Here is an 18,498-nt window from a genome sequence, read left to right as displayed (position 1 = left end):
TCAGTTATCAAGCAACCAAAACAGAAAGATTCTGCCTCACATACTGCTGATGTTAACCATGTGATTTGGATTAAAGATAAATCCAATTTAAAATCATAATTATTGGAATTCTTCTAGACAGCATGTTCTTCAGAGACTTTTAAAGAACCTTCAGTGGTGTGTTTTTATATACCATAGGAAAAGAAAAATTAATCTCAAGCATGTCCTGTGTTGGGTACAATAATAACAATTGTTTCCTGAATCCATGTGAGTAATTTCCTCTTCTAAAAGAAGACATTTAAATCTGCATCTACCACTTCATACTGAATGTCAGGAATAAGGTGAGGCCCCATGCTTAGAGGTAGCTACAAAACTAAAACATATTAATTCTGACAAAATGTCAAATATCTGCCTTTCAAATAAAATAAAAGTATAAAAGTAACTTATCAATTACATGCTTTACTGAAACTCAGATAATATTCTCTCTATAATTATTATGTAGTATTCTCTCCTAGAACTTATAATTAGAAAGCAGATGGAGAGATTTCTGTAAACCTAAAAATGTCAATGGAGAGATTTCTGTAAACCTAAAAATGTCAAGTGAGAATAGAAGCCCGAGTATTTGGTTTTCTGTTCTGAGTAACAGGCAATTTTCAGAAAACGTGGTTCCCACGTGTACCTTGTTCCTGGGAGTGGGTAAGACAATTTTGAAAGGGGGGAAAATATCACGAACTGTTGGTGTATTGTATAAAGGAAGCCCCAGAAGATATAGCACAAAATATGATCTTATAAACAAAAGTAGAACAAAATATTTGGTGGAATTTCTTTTTGCTCTTCAATATGGACACAGTTGGGTTTGCTTAGGTATATACATGTGCAAACAGGAAGTTAGGAGGTTAAGGCTAATAGGGCAATGGGTGAGTAGAGCAATTTCTTAGTATTTGGTTCTCTAGCACCAAGGAAGTCTGGTTTGGTCTTTATAGCTCCAGCTTGTGGAAAAAATAAGTTTTAGTTCCAGATATATTTGTAAGTGACTTGGAAGCTACCTCTTTGATTCACTTCCCCCAATACTGCACTTTTTAGTCACACAAATGTATATTTTTTCAGTTCCTAATGATCTGCTTGGCAGGAACTGGGACAATACGAAGACTTGGTAAACTGCTTAACGGAATGAGTTTTATCACAGGCCCTAGACACTCCAAGATAAAATGCCACCGTGTTTTCCTCTGCTGGGTGGAGGCAAAGTCCAAAAATGCGAACTTGTTAGATCAGGTTTTTTGCTGGTCTACAATGAATTATGATCACTGTAACTAGTAAAGAGAGAGACTACTAATAGCTGACTCTAAATTTAGAAATAACTATCTTTTAAGGTCTAGAGAAGGAGTCTCAATTTCAGAGCAGTTACTGTAGGTTATTAGTAAAATCAATTTTACTTCTGTTGGGGTAGCTATTGAAAAATATACTGCTAAGCATTCGAATGGTTAAGGTTGGTTTTTCTAAAGAAATAGTAAATGGCTTTGAGGTCATAGAAGAGGTTAGAGAAACTGAGACACTATAAAAATAGGTGAAGTGTTCAAAGTCAGTTGGTTAGAAGCCCAGACTAAAGCAAAGAATTCTAGGACTGATGTTCTCATTGGGGGAAAGGATTTGATTGACCTCTGAGAACCACAAAATAGTGCTAATTGGATACATAATGCATAGATATTCAGACACCTGCACCTCACTGCTCTGAATGTCTCAGACTTAGCTGCTATTTTGAAAAGAGTAAAATTACTGGACTAAACCAATGCTATGTATAACTACAAGATGTTAGTTTCCCAGGATAACACTGACAGTCTAGCAGGAGAGATGATTTTTCCAATATCTCAGGAACTACCCAAGTAGTTAACAAATGTGCTATTTTCATGAAACAAGTATTTATTGTGCACCTACTAAGTGCCAGGCCCTCTTTTAGGCACAGAGATACAGGTAAGATCCTTGCTCTCATGGAGTTTACCTTCTAATATTAAACGGCTTCTCGTTGGCAGGCAGTGGAAGAGCATGGGATACTTTGAGAATGGTGAATTAAGTGATGGAAAATCCTGAAATCCAAGTTGGGGAAAAATCCAATTTTGAGATGCTTGATGCGAAGCCATTGGGCCCCATGAACTGAGGACTAAGTGGAAAGGAAAAATGACTTTAGTTGCAATCAATTTTTCTCTTTGTCTTGAAGAGCTTCTTACATAAACCTGTCATGTGAACTATAAAAATATGGTCAGTAAACCAAGGGACAAGGGCTTCCCTGGTGGTGCAGTGGTTGAGAATCTGCCTGCCAATGCAGGGGACACGGGTTCGAGCCCTGGTCTGGGAAGATCCCACATGCCGGGGAGCAACTGGGCCCGTGAGCCACAGCTACTGAGCCTGCGCGTCTGGAGCCTGTGCTCCGCAACAAGAGAGGCCACGACAGTGAGAGGCCCGCGCACCGCAATGAAGAGTGGCCCCCACTCGCCGCAACTAGAGAAAACCCTCGCACAGAAACGAAGACCCAACACAACCAAAAATAAAAATAATAAAATAAATAAATTTATATAAAAAAAAAACCAAAAAAAACCAAGGGACAATTTAGGTGGCATTAATTTAATGAGCTTATTACCAATCTCTTACAGAAATCAATAAACATTTACTTTTTACCATCCCCTGAGGTGACTTCTTGCCACTACCAGTTATTGTTAGACTGGGGCATGTTTAAAAAGTTGTGGTGAACAGAACCATTTTTCCTGGGCAATTAGAAACAGTCAGTGACCTGCAACTTTTAGAACTTTCTCAAGTTGCCTGTTAATTGGTTCTCTAACCCTGCTTTTTGATTTATAAAGTTTATTCTCTGCAATAAGTTACAAAGCTATCCTCTGTTATAAAGATCTCTGGGGTCATGATAAAATCAAGTCCATCAACCAGGACAAGAACATGCTATTGTTTTTATAGAGTGTCCAGGCTTATCCAATGTCCCAATGGACTTCTTCAAGATAGTTTCAATTTACATCATCTTCATTTCATAAGGATAGCAGTTGCATGCTCTGAGAAACACTAAAAAGTTGCAGTAGTTTCATTTATGAGTAACTGAAGAGATTTGCTACCTATTTCTTGGGAAAAGGGGTTAATTCTGGTCATTTTATATTGGGATGGAAAAAAAATGCAAGATCTTTTATTAAAGAAAAATTTTTTTGAATTACTAATGTGTTCCTTACAGAAAAATCAGAAACTAGAACTAAGCAGAAAAAGAAAAATCACCCACAATTTCACCAGTCACTGAGACCTAGTGACTTATCTTAGTCTTAGTGTTTCTGTGTCCAGCCTTTTCTGCCTCTCTCCACACATCGTAGTTTTAAAAAATGGGATCATATAATACATAGTGTTTTGTGATTTGTCTCCTCGCTTCCTAAACCTCAAATGGTTTCAGGTCATCCTACATTTCCTAAGGTCTGTGTAACTGTAAGGTATACAATTGACTTTATTTAAGGGCACAGTAGGCAGGAGAAAAATTTCTTCTTATGAACTTAATAGAATATGCCCCTCATCCCTAAAGCCGTTCTCTAAATCCCTAAATGACCTCTGACCAGCTGAGTTTAGGTGTCGGCGTGTGCGACATTTATAGAGAGGGACAATCCCGCTTCGGTTTCCCGCCGACAGAGTCGCAGTAGGACCCCAGAGCCCACCAGGGTCTTCCCGTCGGAACCGCACCTCGCTTCCTCCAGCGGCGGGCCAGCGGTCAGGGGAAGCGCTCTGAGGACCTAGGGGCCCCATTCCCCAAGACGGTGCATCCCCTCCCCCCCTTGCATAGCAGAGCCCGACTTCTGCGACAGCTCGGCCGGCGCGTCGCCTTGCCTCGCGGACCCTCCCACCACCGGACAGCAGGCTAGAGACTCAGGAGGAGCCTGCGGGCGCCCGTGCCAGCCCAGCCCGGCTGCCGCGCTGCACCGCGGCCGGACCGGAGCCGCGCGGAGCCGCGCCGTCCCCGAGTGATGACGCGCTTCCTGCCCTCCCGGCGCGCCGGGCCGTGCGCTCGCGCTCGCCCTCGGCTCTTGTTCCGCGCCTGGAGCCAGCGGCGGCGGCAGCGGCTGAGGCGGCTGCGGGAGCGGAGCTGTCGCCGGGCGCGCGGGGGGTCGCCGGCTGCACTCCGGTGCAGGCGCTCTGCAGTGAGACAGTAAATGCATCCGCCGGTAAGGCTCACGACTCACTCGGGTTTTCCTCTTCCTCCAGCTGCATGCACGTTGCATGAATTTCTCGTGTCTTTTCCCTCCCCTCTACAGAAGGAAAATGTGGGTGGTTTTTTCCTTCCTTTTGCATCTCGTGAGTGATGCAAAAAACCCCGCAAAGCTCCCAGATTTGATGTTCTAGGAGGGCTTTTTTGCAGAAAATAAAAATAAAATTAAATTAATGCACCTGTCTATCGCACATGAATGTTTCACTGCACTGGACCCGGGCGCCGCGGTTTGCAAACAGCCTCGCAGCCGGCGCCCGAGAGCGGATTCCTAGCCGTGGGCAGCCGGTCCCCTCCGGGGCTCCCGCTGGGTTTCCGGTAACTGGGCTTTGAAAAGCGGCCCCGCCTGCATGGAGTGTCCCCTCAGCCCCGGCCGGGTCCCCGCGCCAGGAGAGTTGGCGCGGGCGGAGCGGCTTCATTCCAGCACTGGTCTCCCCGACTCCAGCGCCACTTTGCAAACAAGTCTCCGGCCGGGCTCCAGGCAAAGACAGCCGGCCGGTGCGGAGCTCCTTTCCCAGTCCCGGACTCTCAGACCTGCCGATTCCACGATTCCCCTTTACTTGGCAATCTCGCCACTAGCAAACTGCTGGCCGCTGAGGGACCTAGAGCTAGGGGAGGATTGGGATTCAGTGCCGCTGGCCTCGCGCTGGACCAGGGTCGCCCTCTCCTTCCTCGGCCCCAGGAGCTGAAATTTCGCGCCCACCGGGAGCCGGGGGTCCTGGAGACAGGCATTTCGGGATTCCCTGAGGGGACCGAGGAACGACGTTCGAGGGCGCCATATTTTCAGTGGGTCTTGGCTACGGAGGGGAGGGGGCGAACAGTTGGTGGGCCCGGGGGAGAGCGCGGCGCCCCCGCTGGAGAGGCTGGAGCGGTTTTCGCTCGGAAAGTTTGCGCGCCCAGGCCGGCACGGAGGCGGCCCCGCAGGGCGCGCACCGCGCCTGTCCCCGCAAGGGCGCGCGGGCTGCAGCGCGTCGCCAGCCCGGCCCGCCGGGGTTGAGGGCCGAGAGCCGCCGCCTGGGACTGCGCGCTCGGCTCGCCTCCTTCCCCGGTCCCGCCGAGACGCGGCGGTCGGGCCCCGAGGCGCAAGAAACACGCCCCTCTTCTGCCGCCGCGGCGGCCCGGACGCTCCGCGGGAGCCGTGCGCTTGGCCGCGTCCCCCGGCCGGGCACCGGTGCGGAGCGTTTTGCCGGCGCGGGGATCCGCCTGGGCGCTCCGCAGAACGCGGGATCTCACTCCCCGCGGAGAGAAGGCGCCCGGTTTTCGCGTCGGGGCCGACGGCCTGGCTTGCGGGGGCTTCGGGGCGGAACACCAGCCCGAGCCTCCTCTCGCCTCCCTGGCTGCGGCCGCGACAGCAGCAGCGCCCGCGGCTGCGTGCTCGTCTGTCGCCGCGGTGCCAGCTCGTGGGGGCGAGGTTAAGGCGGGGCGTTTCCAGAAGTTGGGGCTTCAGGTGACGCGTGGGGAAACTTGGATTTTTGCTGCCCGTGAAGAGCCCAGGTGACCTGGGGAAAGGAGATTGATTCACAGTCCCTGTCTCGTGGTGAAAACTAACCTCTGGCTATTTCCAGACGGTGAGAGAGGAATGAGCTGAAGTGTTGGCGTTGTGCAAGACACAATTAAAGACGGGAGAGCAGGGATGATGTTCCGGAGAACTGGACCCCCAAAATGTAATAAATTACAAGCAGCCTGGTGCTCTTAGTACCACTTACTTTGGCTTCTGATAGTACCCGGGGTGCTGAGTTGTGGCATTCGTCAGGTTGCGCGCTATCCTCCCTCCTCCAGAGCTTGGAGTTGGCGGCTCCTCAGGAGTGGGCGGTGGGGAATCTTTACTTTTGAAATAGATTGTGATCTCTGCTTTGCGAAGGGGCAGGGGAGGGGCGTGTTGGCTGACTTACAGTTCGCTGGCAGGAACGTGCCAGCCTTTCTCCTTGGCGAGAGAAATGATGCCATACTATTGAGGTCATGTCAGCACTTTGGGGCTTTGTCATTGGAGAGGCTTCAGGGGATCACAGAAGGGATGTAGGGGATGGGGGGAGGCTTTCATCTCGGAGATGTGCCCTTTGTTGTCAGGGATTAGGCTGCTTTTGCGTCTGTCCACTTCAATAAATGCCTCTAGTGGGAATGTCAGCCACTGGGTTTCCAAGGTTTTATCTTCCTTGTTGGCTGATTTGGGATATCCATGCAAAAACCCTGGAGGTGCGGTGGTGTGACAAGACAAATGGCCTTGAGAGAGGAGGGATACCTGCACGAATGCTAATTTTGTTTTCACTGAGCCCTAGAATTGTGGAGAACACCCTGAGCCTAAGATACATTTATCTAGAATTAGCATAATTAATTTAGGAGAGAATCAAATCAGTTGCTGAACACCTCCATCCCTTTTGTAAAGTTCCCAGTCTTAGAAGTGGTACCTTGAATCCCAGAAACACAGGGCTCCTCAGATCGGGGAAGTCACTGGTTTCTCTCTGCCTTTGTACCCACTCAGGTCATCAAGGAGATAATAAAGAGTTATTAGAGTTTCTGTTTTTGGCATTGATGTTGTGCTTCTACCTCCAAAGGGAAGGTGCACTTTTAAAATGATCCTGTTCAATTAGTTATTGGGGAAATTCTTTCTAGGCAAAGGTTTATTTATATGGGTCTTGAATTCACTTGCTGTTAAATCTACTTGTTCAGGGTTTTTCAAACACTGTTCCCTAGAGTATTTTTAAGCAAAGTCAGGTTTTAGAAATAGGTGTGTGTGTGTGTTATTTATTTGCTTTAGTCCAGTTTCTTTTATAGCTCAAAATTATACTGATTCCCCCATTCCTCCACTCCTGGCTCCCAGCAGATCATTTGTTCCTAAGAACAGTTAAGGATGGTTACAGGTGATGAACAATTTAAATCTTTACCAACTATGCTCAGGAAAAAAAAAAAAATCTAAAGATGTATTTATTCATCTTAGGATTGTGCTTTATAACTATATATATATATATATATATGTGTGTGTGTGTGTGTGTGTGTGTCACATATTTTTGTGCATGTGCTAAACATTACATAATAAAAGTCTTAAAAGAGTTTTCTTAATAATGCTAAAATAAAAGATTTAAAAAAGAGAAGTTTTATTACAAACCCTTCAGTCTTCATTCCCAAGTATACTACCTCAATATTTATTTATTTTTTTAATGCCTCTCTTAACAAAGTGTTATAAATTGTGCTTTGTTGCCTCTTGCCTGATTCTTATTATAACCTCATGGCTTGATCAAAGTTCCTGCAATTTTTTTCCTATTAAGAAGATTTTGTAACTTCAAGAGGTGAGAAAATGCCTATTCATTTTGGAGAGTTGCCTGTCAAGTTACCAGGCTGTGTGTGTGTGTGTGTGTGTGTGTGGGGGGCATGCCTGACTCTTGGGACAGTGTCTAAAACTTGTGTTCTGTGACATTACTACTCCAGAACTTTTGAGTCATAATGTTTTCTTGGAGATTTGGGGTGGTGTTTAGCCAATACAGGAAGTACTAAAAAAGAGTTAAATAATTCAAAGTTATTTTTATGGGTACAAAAAAAAATTAAAGCCAAGAAGGAAAACTTAATAAGCAGGACCAGAATTACAGCTTACCATACCCAACTGGTGCCTTTTTAATTACAGTACTTTCCCCCAGAACTTTTTAATCCTATTACTTATATATTTAAAAAGGATACTAGTTAAGACATAAGCCAAACAGAACTATTGCAAATAATGGGGATAGATGCTGGGTATAACCAGATGTTTTGCCTAAAGTTAAAAGAGTTAAGTAATCTGAACTCTGTCACAACACCCTGCAGGCCCTCCTCGCTCCCCTTCCCCGATAAGCAGGAGATTTTGAAAGGCTAAAAAATCTTGGATGGCGTTGGAGACAAAAAACCGAAAAAGAACAAAATGTTTAAGGAAGGCTTCTCCTGTCCATTGACCAAATTAACAGCCTGTGGCTTAGTGGCAGGTGTCACTTGGTTTTGAGAGCCTTTGTTTATGTACCACCCAGAGCTATGAATTAAGACTGGGCTCTTTTGCCACCCGTTTCACAGTGCATTGTCAGAGTCAGTGCCAAGACCATGGTTTTGTTTCTCCCTTAACCAACAATTTAATTTCAGCCAAAGTGATGCTGTTCTGAATATGCAGAACAAGTAGTGAATATTTGTGTTTCCTTTTTACTCTTTTAGCTGCACTCTTAACAAACAGAATTCTCTAAGCCTGCTATTCACTTATTCAGAAATTGTTTTTGAGGGCTTACCGTGTACTTCAAGCTAAGAAATCATCCCCTGGCTTCACCCCACACACTGAGTTCCTAGAGGGTGATATTCTTTTATACTTGACACATCTCACAGATTCCGGGGGCGAGAGGGGATTAGTGTGAAATTAAACAGTACTTGAAGGACAGCATGATCAAAGATATACAAAGGATGTGAACAGGCAATTCCTAAGATAAGAGGTACAAATGGTCATAAACATGTGAAAAGATCCTCAATGTACATAATGGTCAGGGAAATGCAAATTAAAAAACAAAGAGATATTAGTTTTCTGTTCAATTAATTCATGTTGTAAAGATTGGTAACATCCTCCATTAGGTGGGTTGGGGGGCAACCCTCAGACTCTTGGGGGGAGTATGAACTGGTGCAGGCTTTAGGGAAAGCAGACAGTTTTGGTGAAAATTTGGAACGTGTATGCCATATGAACCAGCAGTTGCATATTTGGAATCCTTTCTTACAGAAGTAAAAACATCAGCATGTAGGGATCTGTGTGTGAGGATGTTTATTGCAGGATTACTACAGTAAATAAACTAGAAGCAACATGAATGTCCATCAGTAGGATGAATAAAATAGGGTGCAGCTACTCTGGATTGTTTTGTGAAGGATGTCTATGATACATTACATGTAAATAAAATCGAGTTGCTGAGTATCATATGTATCAATAGTATGATTCTATTTCCGATTTAAAAAAGAAGCCCTAGGTGTATGAGCTTGGAGAAAGATATGGAAGGACACATAAAACTAAATATTGTTTAAAATTAGCATTGGGGCAGAGGGGTGATTAACTTGCTCCCTATACACCTTGAATGGTTTACTTGCTCAAACTTGCAGGCTTTTCTGTATGAAAACTCTTTAAAGTATTATTTGGTTAATGAATAGGAAATTTGTCTGGAACCATTTCAGAAACAAATTTGGGCAATATCATGTTTTCTCTGATGCCTTCTGCAGCAATCTCTTGTCTCTTTGGAAACTTTCAGTTAATTATCTTCTAAAATTCTGAGATTTCCCAAGTTTAAGTAAATTCCTTCAGGGTAAGCCATGGCTTCTGGAAGAGCTATTTACCTCTGTCTCCCAGGAGAGTGACAATAAGAGGTCATGAAAGCTCTTAGCAAGCAGTCTCCTTTTCCTTGACTTTCTCTGATCCCATTCTGAAGGTGGAGGGGAGGTCTTCTGGGCAACTGAAGAGTCTTCCTAGAGAGGAGAAGCATCTCCTCAAACTTGCTTTTCCTGAGCCCCAGAGAGTTGCTGTTAGATGACTCTGCTGTCATTTGAACCCTGGTCTCCTTCCACACTATCTTTAGCTTAGCTGATTGCTCTCCCTGTGTACCATTTTCAATCCTGCCCCTTGATGTGATTTTTGAAACTTGATAGTATTTCAGTTCTTGGCAGTCACTACAAAAAAATGAAACTTTCAAAAGCAATGGAATCTCTGTTCACATTTTAAAAAGTACATACCACGTGATTCTGTGAATGCTAGTGGGAGGCTCAGAGTCTCAACTCCCTGGAAGCCAGAGCTGTGCTGCAAATTTGAAAACCATGGTTTAGATTCAGTGGTTTCCAGGAGAGAATGCCTCAGAATCACCTGGAGGACTTGTTAAAACCCACTTTGTTAGGCCACAGTTTCATATTCTGTTAGTCTTGGGTGGGGACTGATAATTTGCATTTTTACCAGGTTCCCAGGTGATGCTGATCTTGCTGGTCCTGGACCACGCTTTGCAAACCACTGGTGTAGAGGAACAGCTTCCTCTGTTTTGCAGCTCTTGTGTTCTTGTCTAGCCAGTGCTCTGCCCTTTCATGGATGAAAGTTAGGGTGCCAATCAAGGCAAGTTAACTCAGTTTTATCAGTTTCACCAAGCTGGGAAAAAGAAATATTTGAGTTATTTTACTTAACTGTTTTCTGTATCTTTTGTAGGTGTTTGGGGATGTAGTGATGTTTCATACATGGTTGTATGTGGTTAATCAACAGTGAACGTCAGAGTTCAGGGATATTTGAAATATTCTGTAATGGTTTCTCATGGGAAAGCGGAGAAGACTATTAGTCTCTGGTTCCTGTCTTTTTGTTTTTCATCATACGTATATACATATTCAAGATTTGATGTCACTGATTGCTTTTAATAAAAAGTTGGCTACATGTGAAGGGTATTGCGAAGAAAATGGTGATCAGATAATAAATGGTGCTTAAATTGTTGTAATCTAGTCATGGGTGCATTTGGGGTGGGGTGGGGATGAAGTACAATAGTCATTAATTTCAACAAGTGTTTATTACAGTGTCTCCAGAGGGGACATATTTCTAACAATGCTTATCAGTGACACATAAGTGCTGGGTTGTGCTCGGGGACCCTCACTTGTCTGGATGCCCTCCAGAGGAGTGGCTGACCTGAAGCTCAAGAAGTTTCCCTGAAAGACTCCCCGCTAGCGCATCTCCTAATTCTAAAATTCTTCAGCAGGTAAACACTTGTTCTGTTTTTAGCTGCTTAATTTTAATGGCTTTCTTCTTTTCTGATGATTTCACATGTAAGTTATAAGCAAAGCAAGATTCGTTGTGATGAGTGGGGTGTATGGAAAGAAGTGAAATAGGAGGGAAATTTTCATGAAGGAGGTCATACTTCAGCTGGGCCTTGGAGAGTGGGCATCTTCTGTAGGGGTCTCCACCCTGGCTTCACACTGGGGTCACCTGGGGATTCTGATTTGGTTGGTCTGGGTGGGGCCTGGGCATTGGTGGGTGAGTTTTCCAGGTAATTCTAATGTGTAGCCGGGGTAGAGAACATTCGTCTACAGCCCTCTGGGTCACTTTGCCTCATTCTTTTTTTTTTTTTAAATTAATTTATTTAATTAATTTATTTTTGGCTGCGTTGGGTCTTCGTTGCTGCACGCGGGCTTTCTCTAGTTGCAGCGAGCGGGGGCTACTCTTCGTTGCGGTGCGCGGGCTTCTCATTGCGGTGGCTTCTCTTGTTGCGGAGCACGGGCTCTAGGCGCCCGGGCTTCAGTAGTTGTTTTGCCTCATTCTTTGAAGATCTTGTTCATCTGGCCCACAGTCCCTCCTCCCATCAACATTTTTGGTAACTTGGACATCTATATAGATTGTCCCCCCAATTCAGTCCTTTGACCAACTCTCTTTTAGTTATCTTTTTCTCTCGCCACTTCAGCCATCCCTCCCATGGTTATTTCTAGGCTGCTGGTTCTCAGCAGTTTTGCCACCCAGAGGCTATTTGGCAATGTCTAGGGGTGCTACGGGCATCTAGTGAGGGGAGGCCTGGGATGCTGCTAACACCCTACAGTGCACCAGAGAGCCCTCACCACAGAGAATCACGTGGGCTAAAATGTAAGCAGTGCCATGGTAGAGAAACCGTGCCCTGGTGTCCTGGGTATTTTTTTTTTTAACCCCGATCCATAGGAGAAATACATCTTATGTGAGACCCAATGCAAATACACACACAACTGAAACAAGTTTCACGAAACAGTGTTTACCCTTACTAGGTATAATGTAGTTGCATACTTTTTATTCTGTGTCATTAAAAAAAATTGCTGGTCATGACCCACTAAGTTGATTTTATTACCCACTAAACTTGCAGCCACAGTTGTGGACCTTATCATTACCAGTAACTGTACCTCCACCAAAATCTTGGCAAGCATTCCAGTCCGACCCTCACCTTTTCTCTTTTGTCTTATTCCTGTTATTACCCTGTTCCACCTATCCTGCACCCTACATGGGGCTCTGACCTGGTGACCTTTCCACTTCATCGTCCGTCATACTTATTACCTCCTACCACTCTCCCCTCCACCCCTACCCCCAGGTGCTTCCATACACCCTCAACCTCTTTGACCATTTCTCCCTTCGTCTTACTTTCCTGGGAAAACCCCCACCCTCTGCCCACTGTGCTCCTGCCTCAGGCTGATGAACCTGGCTGGAGAAGACCAGCCATCTGCATCGTCTTGCTTTTGATTTATGACCATAAACCTCAAGGCCAACTCTTGACACTGCCCAGCCCACTATGTTTCTGTCCCCACCCCACTCTCAGCTGATGACTTGGCTTATTTCATGGAGAAAAAAGAAGCAGTTAGGAACTAGTTTCATCATCTCCTTGTGCTAAATCTGCTAGCCTCCCTGCACCGTAACCACACAGCACTGGAACCACATGTGAACTGGAGCCCGTTCCCTGTTGGCATGCAAGGCTCTCACTCATGCACGAATCTCCTTTCCCTTCTGCATCATTAGTTTTCTCCCGCTGATGGATCATCTCCATGAGAAACATGCTCTAGTATCTCTCATCTTAAGGGAGAAAGCAGCAACCACAAAACACTCTCAACCCAATATCCTAGTTGGCTGTTCTTCCAATTCCTCATTCTCCCTTGGAGTAAGTGTTTTCTAAAAAAAACTGTCCTACATTTTGCCCCATTTCCCCTCTCATTCTGTCTTGAACCCACCCCAGTTTGGCTTCTGCCCCACGCCCCCTTCACCAAAACCATGCTTCTTCAGGTACCAGTGACACCTAATGGCCAACTCTTAGTTGTCATCGCCTGCAGCCTCTCGGCAGCAGTTAGCCAACTCTCTCTTTGGCTGTCTTCGCTTGGCTTCTGCACTGCAATCCTCACCTGGTTCTCCTCCTGCACTCTGGCCGCTCCAGCTCCTGCTCTGCTGCTGGATCCTCCCCCTCCTGCCTTCTGAAGGAGGGGGCTCTTCTCTCACACTTCACTTGACTTAGGAGTCTGCTCCAGTATCACCTCCTTAGAGGCCTGCCTGGCATCCCCCAGCCCCTGCTCTCAGCCTCTTCTTTGTTTTCATATCATTTATTATTCCCTGATACAGGCATACTTGGGAGATATTGTAGCTTCCGTTCCAGACCACGGCAATAAAGTGAATATCAAAATAGAGTCTTACGTATTATTTGTTTTCCAGTGTATATTTACAGTGTACTGTAGTCTACTAAAAGTGTGCGATAGCATTACGTCTACAAAAAACAATGTACATACCTTAATTAAAAAATATTGAATTGCAAAAACGTGCTAACCATCCTCTGAGTCTTCAGAGAGTCATGATCTTTTTGCTGGTGGAGGGTTTTGCCTCTATGTTGATGGCTGCTGACCAGTTTGGGAGGTGGTGGCTGAAGGTTGGGGTGCTTGTGGCCACATCTTAACACAAGACAGCGATGAAGGTTGCCCCATTGATTGACTCTTCCTTTCACGAACAATTTCTCTGTCGCATGCCGTGCTGTTTGATAGCATTTTACCCACAGTAGAACTTGTTTCAAAATTGGAGTAGTTCTCTCAAACCCTGCAGCTGCTTTATCAGCTAAGTTTATGTGATATTCTAAATCCTTTGTTGTCATTTCAGTAATCGTCACAGCGTCTTCGCCGGGAATACATGCCATCTCAAGAAACCACCTTCTTTGCTCACGCGTGAGAAACAATTCCTCATTCATTCAGGTTTTCTCATGAGATTGCAGCAATTCAGTCACATCTTCAGGCTCCACTTCTAATTCTAGTCCTCCTGATCTTTCCACCACATGTGCAGTTACTTCCTCCACTGAAATCTTGAACCCCTCAAAGTCATCCATGAGGGTTGGAATCAATGTCTTCCAAATTCCTGTTAATGTTGTTATTTTGACGTCTTACCGTGAATCATAAGTGTTCTTAATGGTATCTAGACTGGTGAATCCTTTCTGGAAGGTTTTCAATTTGCTTTGCCCAGATCTATCAGAGGAGTCACTGTCTATGGCAGCTACAGACTTACAAAATGTATTTCGTAAAGAATAAGACCTGAACGTTGAAATGACTCCTTGATCCATGGGCTGCAGAATGGATGTTGTGTTAGCAGGCATGGAAAATATTCATCTCATTGTACGTCTCCGTCAGAGCTCTTGGGTGACCAGGTGCATCGTCAATGAGCAGTAGTATTTGGAAAGAAATCTTTTTTTCTGAGTAGTAAGGTCTCAACAGTGGGCTTAAAATATTCAGTAAGCCATGTTGTAAACAGATATGCTGCCATCCAGGCTTTGTTGCTCCATTTACAGAGCACAGGCAGAGTAGATTGAGCATAATTCTTAAGGACCCTAGGATTTTCAGAATGATAAATGAGCACTGGCTTCAATTTAAAGTCACCAGCCGCATTAGCCCCTAACAAGAGAGTCAGCCTGTCCTTTGAAGCCAGGCATTGACTTCTCCTCTCCAGCTATGAAATGTCTTAGATGGCATCTTCTTGCAGTATAAGGCTGTTTTATCTACATTGAAAATCTGTTGTTTAGTGTAGCCTCCTTCGTTAATGATCTTAGCTAGATCTTCTGGATAACTTGCTGCAGGTTCTGTGGGTTGGCCAAAAAGGTCGTTTGGATTTTTCCGGAAGATGTTACAGAAAAACCCGAATGAACTTTTTGGCCAACCCAATACATCAGCATTTGTTGCTTTGTCTTGCACTTTTCTGTTATGGAGATGGCTTCTTTCCTTATACCTCACTAACCAACCACCGCTAGCTTCACACTTTTCTTCTGCAGCTTCCTCACCTCTTTCAGCCTTCCTAGAATTGAGGAGACTTAGGGCCTTGCTTTGGATTAGGCTTTAGCTGAAGGGAATGTTGTGGCTGGTTTGATCTTCTATCCAGACCAACAAAACTTTCTCCATATCAGCAATAAAGCTGTTTCCCTTTTGTATCGTTTGTGTGTTCACTGAAGTAGTACTTTCAATTTTCTTTAAGAACTTTCCCTTTGCATTCATTCACAGCTTGGCTGTTTGGCACAAGAGACCTAGCTTTTGGCCTGTCTGGGCTTTGGACATGCCTTCCTCACTAACTGTAATCATTTCTAGCTTCTGATTTAAAGTGAGAGATGTGTGACCCTTCCTTTCACTTGGACACTTAGAGGCCTTTGTAGGGTTATTAATTGGCCTAATTTCAGTATTGTGTCTCAGGGAACAGGGAAGCTGGAGGAGAGGGAAAGAGACAGGGAGCTGCAGGTTAGTGTAGCAGTCAGAACACAAGCATTTATTGATTAAGTTCGTCATCTTATATGGGTGCAGTTTGTGGCGCCCCCAAAACAATTACAGTTGTCACATCAAAGATCATTGATCGCACATCACCATAACAAATATAATAATATTGAAAAAGTTTGAAATATTGTGAGAATTACCAAAATGTGACACAGAGACAGGAAATGAGCAAATGCTGATAGAAAAGTGGTCCTGTTAGACTTGTTTGGCGCAGGGTTGCCACAGACGTTCAATTTGTAAAAACAATGGTATCTGCAAAGCGCGATAAAGTGAGGTGCAGTAACATGAGGTCTGCCTGTGTTACATACATGATTCATTTATTGTCTGTCTCATAGCACTAGAATGTAAGCTCATGAGAGAAAACATCGCTGGGACTTGTGTCCCCAAGTGTCTGAAACAACATCTGGCACATGATAGATAATCAACAAAATTTTTGTTTAATTGAAGTATAGTTGCTTTACAATGTTGTGTTAATTTCTGCCGTACAGCAAAGTGATTCATTTATACATATACATACATTCTTTTTCATATTCTTTTCTATTATGGTTTATCGCAGGATACTGAATATAGGTCCCTGTGCTATATAGTAGGACCTTGTTGTTTATCCATCTTATATATGCTGGTTTGCATCTGCTAATCCCAAACTCCCAATCCATCCCTCCCCTACCCCTCTCCCACTTGGCTACCACAAGTCTATTCTCTGTCTGTGAGTCTGATTCTGTTTCATAGATAGGTTCATTCAACAAAAAAATTTTAATGTGAGTAATTGATGAAGAAAACTTGCTGGTTATAGAGTTAGCCTTCCACGAGGTAAAGTCATTGTTTTCCAGATTGGAGCCAAGGAAGAGAGTAATGTTGAGGTGGAAAAGTGTTGTCCCTTGGGGGCAGTGTTTCTTAGGTCATGTGCTGAGAGTTAGGGGTTCAAGCACTGAATGAATGAAGCCCGCCCTTGTTAAATACTTGTTGAGTGGTGGAAGGCACCTGCTGAGGACAGCTAGACAGAGACAAATGGCTGCCTCTCGCTTTTATCTCTGAAGAGGGGCTCTTAAACGTCTGCTTGGTCACTCGCCGCTGGGTTGAAGACGTTAAGTTCACTTGCCTTAAGTGTTTATCACTGACCTCAATGTTCTGGTGAATTGCTGGTGCATCACTTGTCCCCAGAGTCCACTTGACCGCACAGAGAGATGTCTCCCTTTCCTCATACGATGTTTGAGGCCCTGGCTGAGTGAATTCCTGCAGATGGCTGAAGTGTGCCTTGCTGCCCTCTGCACTGCTCTCGCAAGCACCCAGGCTCCAAACTTTGTGTGTTTAAATCAAGACCCCTCTCCTTCTGTTTGCATGCTTCACGACTGCCCGTTGAATTACTTGGCATCCGTGTCCGGGACCTAGTTTGATGTAAGTGGAGATATTTCCCGAGTGTGGCCTGAGATCATGTGTGGCACATCTTCCAAGGGGAGTGTAGATTATTCCTGGGTTTGAGAGGTTGCATTGAGGGCGCTTTAAGAGGCTTAATTTTCTCCTTGAAGGGCTCTCCATTGGGCTCAGCACCTGTCAGTCCTGGGCCCTTCCCTCGGGGTTAAAGGAGCTCTCCCTCTGGGTAAGATGTCAGCCACGGGCAGCCTGACGTGCAGCCACAAAGCCGTCGGGTCTGCTACATCCAGGAAGAAAGAGTAGATGTCTTTGTGGGACCTATTTATTTATTTATTTATTTTTTTTTTTTTTTTTTTTTTTTTTTTATAAATTTATTTATTTATTTATTTATGGCTGTGTTGGGTCTTTGTTGCTGTGTGCGGGCTTCTCATTGCAGTGGCTTCTCTTGTTGAGGAGCACGGACTCTAGGCGCGTGGGCTTCAGTAGTTGTGGCTCGCAGGCTCTACAGCACAGGCTCAGTCGTTGTGGCACACGGGCTTAGTTGCTCCGTGGCATGTGGGATATTCCCGGACCAGGGATCGAACCCGTGTCCCCTGCACTGGCAGGCGGATTCTTAACCACTGCACCACCAGGGAAGTCCCGGACCTATTTATTTTTATCATCAGTGTTTTATTTCTTTAAAAAGGGAGCCTGAGCGGTTCTAGGTCAGCCCCTCCCTTTGACAGGGAAGGAACTGAGTCCCAGAAGGATGAGACTGACTGGAGCCACTTGGCAAAGCTGGCACTGGAGTCCCACTCTCCTGACCACCACTGGGCACTCTCTTCTTTTCCTGGGACGTCTGGGGGGACCCCGACTTTAATTCATGACTGTGATTCTAGGCTGTGGGTGTGCATCAGAACCACCAGGGAAGCTCCTTAAACCTGCTGATTGTGTTGGTTCCCAAACCACCCCCTGATTTGGAATCTCTGAGAGTGGGACCTGGACACTGTTTTTTTTTTAAAATTCCCTAGGGAGGCTCCTAGGAGAAGTCACCCAGGAAGGGTGCGTAGGGGGTAAAATCAGCCAGGGCACTGGTGACAGTTGCCCAGCAGGGGAGATATTTGCCGGCCTTGCACTCTGGACAGACACGGCTCCTTCCTGATGCTGGACAATCATTTCAACCAGGCCAGTCTGCTCCTCTCTCTCCCACACTCCCTCTGGTTACTGAGTAAGACCCTGCAGGGTTACAGTTTTAATGCATCTTGGAAGGGCTTTATATTTTCTTCGGGGGCACGTTCCTAGTGTGTTTTGAACTATTTAGGCAAGAATGAAAGCTGAACTCAGTTTGAGAGAATCATCTCCTGAGGGTTTTTATGGGTGCTCTTGATTAGGGTCTGTTGGTACCTGCATGTTGAGGGTGACCTACCAGCTCTCAGACCAGCTGGAAGCGAGAAGCTGGCCACGGGTGCTGCCCTGATAGAGGAAAAGGGAGAGTGATTGACTGTGCAGGGCAGGTTTGCACAATTTTATAAGAATGAAAAACCACTTGCTGGCTCTTGCTGGTGAGCTTGCAGATATGTTAGAGCTCTGAGTTTGTGACAGTTGCTACAGGCTCCAGACTGCACGGCAGAGCCAGTAGTGATGCCCTGTTCCCCCAGAGCTGGCTCTCTGTTGGACCTGACAAATAGGGTATGTGCGAT

At 45.2% G+C, this 18,498-nt stretch overlaps 1 protein-coding gene across 6 annotated transcripts in view; it reads left to right on the top strand.

Annotated features, from left to right (window-relative positions):
* The first annotated feature begins 4,034 nt into the window (after positions 1-4,034).
* Positions 4,035-18,498, top strand: part of TLN2 (talin 2) — a 450,559-nt gene continuing 436,095 nt past the window's right edge. For 4 of the 6 annotated variants that reach the window (XM_036843236.1, XM_036843229.1, XM_036843234.1 and 1 more), the window contains exon 1: positions 4,036-4,175. The gene's annotated coding sequence lies outside the window, so the exon portion shown is untranslated. Of the gene's footprint in view, positions 4,176-4,567; positions 5,003-18,498 lie in introns of those variants that run through there. The other 2 variants (XM_036843237.1, XM_036843231.1) reach the window with 2 other exon arrangements.

Source organism: Balaenoptera musculus, chromosome 2 (assembly GCF_009873245.2).
Source record: "Balaenoptera musculus isolate JJ_BM4_2016_0621 chromosome 2, mBalMus1.pri.v3, whole genome shotgun sequence".
NCBI lineage: Eukaryota > Metazoa > Chordata > Mammalia > Artiodactyla > Balaenopteridae > Balaenoptera > Balaenoptera musculus.
Note: the sequence above shows the minus strand (reverse complement) of the source record. Positions and strands in the feature narration are given on the sequence as shown.